This window comes from Phaseolus vulgaris, chromosome 6 (genome assembly GCF_000499845.2).
Source record: "Phaseolus vulgaris cultivar G19833 chromosome 6, P. vulgaris v2.0, whole genome shotgun sequence".
Taxonomy (NCBI): Eukaryota; Viridiplantae; Streptophyta; class Magnoliopsida; order Fabales; family Fabaceae; genus Phaseolus; species Phaseolus vulgaris.
Window position 1 is genome coordinate 19699593 of NC_023754.2, and position 4195 is coordinate 19703787.

Genomic DNA, 4195 nt, shown 5'->3' on the forward strand with positions numbered 1-4195 from the left:
ACTGCAGTGTACGGAGAAATGGGCAATAAAAAGGAAGAAAGGGTGTGAGTCGGATTTTGGTGGGACACAGTGAGAGTAGGTGTGTATATAGGAATTGGAATGTTACTCTGAAATCAAATTAATTGCAATATAAATACAGATGTTAAGAGTGATTTTAGTTTTTTCTTTTTTTTGTTGTTACATACATAATTACTTTTAATTAAATTTTTTCTTAACAACTCGTTCTCGTATAGAATTGAAATTTGAATTATTTCCTTCAAATTAGACATTTTTAACAAATTTCACACTGATTAATCTATTATACATTATGCATGAAAAATACGATTATGTTCTAACAAAACAATTGATAATCAATTAAGTATAGAACATAATTGATTAATCTTTACTTTTAGAAGATAATTATATTAAAACGAACATAATTCATTATGTTACTGACATATTCTATCTAATTGATTATATTTGTTTTTGTTTTTTAAGAAAAAATTATTAGGTTTTTAGAAATAGTGCGATTATGATTTTTTTTTTAAGGTTATCTTTATATTTACAGATTTTTCAATTTTTGTTTTTAATGATTTGTTTTTCAGGTCATTTTGTTTGTGTTTTTTTTTTCATTTTGTTCTAATCCATTTAAATATTTAAATTTTAAAAATATAAATAATAGAATTAATTGATATATTATAACAATTTATATTTTGATTTATTAATGAGAATAGAGAAATTATTTAAATATTTAAATTCTAAAAATATAAATAATAGAATTTAATTGATATATTATAGTAATTTAAATTTTGATTTATTAATGAGAATAGAGAATCTATATAAATATTTAAATTCTAAAAATATAAATAATAGAATTCAATTGATGTAATTATTATATTATAGTAATTTAGAATTATTAATGAGGATACAAAATTAATCTGAATATTTAAATTCTAAAAATAGAAATAATAATATAAATATTTTATTAATGTAACTATTAATTTTTTTGTTTTATTAATGAGTATCCATTTTAATTTTAAAATAATTATATCATTCTTAATAAAATAAATAAATGAATAATAATATAATTATTTATATATTTAATTTTGTATATTTATTTATTTAAATTTTACATTATTTTATTTTTTATTTATTGTAATTGTTAACCAATCTAGTTTTTCTGTTTTAAGTTATTGGATTTTGTTTGTTTGGTCAAACTTTCATTATTTTTTTTTCAATTAGGTCTTAGTTTTTTTCTTTATACAAATAAATAAGAATTTCTTTTGTATTTGAGTCATTTTCTCTTTTTTTTCATTTGCAATTAAGGTTCATCAAAACCTCTCTTTTTTAGCTCATCGGGAATATTTATTTTCATTGACTATAATAATAATTTTACATTATTTTAATTAACTAAAATGTGTACAAAATTATTAATATTTCAGTTTTTTTTAATACGTAAAAATAAATTTGTAATCTTACAATTTACACTATTAAAAATAATTTAAAATACCATTATAATTATCATATCATTTACATAGTATAATATATTTTTTTTTACATATCCATCTTAACATACTCAAATTCAAACACACTCCATTTCCTTTTGACTTTTTCTTAAATTCTCATAATTCCACTCTTTTACAACCTTAATTTTCAATTCTCTAATTCAAACAAAAACATAAGTGAGTTGCACTAAACAAGTGAAATATCTCCTGCAGTTTAGAAAATGACTCCATGTTACAGTTATAATCTCATCGATCATTAATTTATTTTATGTCTCTTTATTTACTTATATATATAAATATTAAAGTTATTAAATCACTTACAAAAATAACTTAAATAATTTTTTTTTGTAAAAATTAAAACCAACAGTTGTCCTTAAAAAATAAACCACTTTTTTGAAACGCAAATTAACATGGTCTATATTTATTATCAAATAAGATAATACATTTATTCATAAAATATATATTTTTTAATTAAATAAATTTATAAAGTGGATTTAACCTTTTTTAATAAAGTTTTTTCATATAGGCTGTCAAAAAATTGGATTTTTACTTAAATCTATCAAATATGTTGAATCTGATTGATTCAATAGATTATTTTTTTTTACTCAAGATTTATATTTATTATTATTGTTAATTGTGACTCGTTCTTACCATAACATGACTATAAAATAAATTCAGGATATTTTTCTTTATCATATGAACAATTCATCTATCACATTGAAGAAACATTAATTTCTAATTTTTTTTTCAGACTATAAAATGTTTACAACATTTCATTTACAAATCATAGTTAAAATAATAATATATTTACAAATGTTTAATAAAATCTACAATATCCTTTTAGGTTGAAAACTTTGAATGTATGACTAAATATTTGTAAATAATTTAATAATTAGTGACACAATATATCTAAAAAATTATAGTATAATAAATGTTAATATTACATTAGAAATTGAATTTTAAAATTAATTCATCTTTATAAAACTGATTAAGATGATAGTCATTTCTATTTGTACACGAAAGAGGAAATGAGGTCTCAATAACCAAAAATATTTACATAATATTATTACAAGTTGTAGTTTCAATTTAGTTTTATGAACTTAGTAACTACCTCTGATATCGTTTAAATATTATATAAATTAAAACATTATGTTAAACTTTTTCACTTAGTAAAGAAATTTTAAAACTTGCTTTTTTTATTATTATTGTTAAGACAAAAGTTTAAAAATAAAATTTTGATTAACAATTAATTATAAAATATAATTATACTTTATTAAAAGATAATAGTTCTAACAAATAAGTATTGTCTTACAAATAATATCATATTTACAAATAATATCATATTGTGTCTTATTTTTCTTAAGTATGATAAAACACTAAAAGAATAGATGAAACATACATAAAAATATAATATGATAAGCACATAAATTAATCTGAATCCATATTTCATTAAATATCCAGATGCTTATTCTATATTTAAAAAAATTTCATCTGTCAAAAATGTTCGTTCTAAAGTAAAATACAAAGTAATATAAAGAACTTTTCTTTGTCAACTGCTTGACATAAAATTAATACATAATAATTTAATTTTTATTTTTTAGAAAAATATTTTTAAAACGTTTATTTTACTATATATAGATTAACCCATTTAACATATTTTGTTCCCACATGAAATCTAGCCATTTTATAGCAATAAAAAAAACAGTCAATGCATACGGGTATTTTGGAGTGGAATATACTAAGCTTTGTTAGATTTAAAACTAATTTTAGTTTTAAGAAAAAAAAGTTTGAACTTAACTATTTAATTTGCACAGGACTAGTTTAATTAAGCCAACATGAATTTCTTATTTGAAAAAATATTTTGTTATGATAAGACCTTTAAACAATGTATAAAGTTAACTCTCAATTATATTATAAAATTGAGATTTTATAAAGGCTAGTGTGATTAATAATTAAGAAATATAAATAAATATATGATTTGAATACATTACAATAAATATAAGATAACAATATTAATTATATGTACATTCAATTAATGTTTAATTTTTTGAAATTCAATTAATGTTTAATTTTTTGAATGTAGTAACGTAGGTCATGTCATAGTCCTTCTTAGATATTTAACTTTTTGAATGTTTAACTTGTTTCTAATCTCACAGTTCATTCATTTAATATATATATATATATATATATATATATATTAAAATTATGAAATTTAGAACTAACTAAATGATGTGGAGAATTTTAGACTATTAAATAAGCAAGGTTTATTTGTGAAAAAATAAATTTTATAGTCACAAACAATTATGTGAATTTAAATTTTTAAGGTTAACCCTTTGATCATTTTATTTTAAAATAAAAATAATATAATTACTTAAGAACTAATCACTTACAAAAATAATTTAAATGAACCACTTTTTTTAAACACAAATTAACATGGTCTAATATATTATTCAATAAGGTAATACATTTATTCATAAAATATTTTATTTTAATTAATTAAATTTAGAAAGTGGGTTTAACCTTTTTAATGAAGTTTTTTCATATAGGCTGTCAAAAAATTGGATTTTTATTTAAATCTATCAACTGTGTTGAACCTGATTGGTTCAATAGTTATCTTATTTCTTTTTTTACTAAGACTTATCTTATTATTATGACTATAAAATAAATTCAAAAATGCATTTCTTTATCATATGAACAATTCATCAATCACA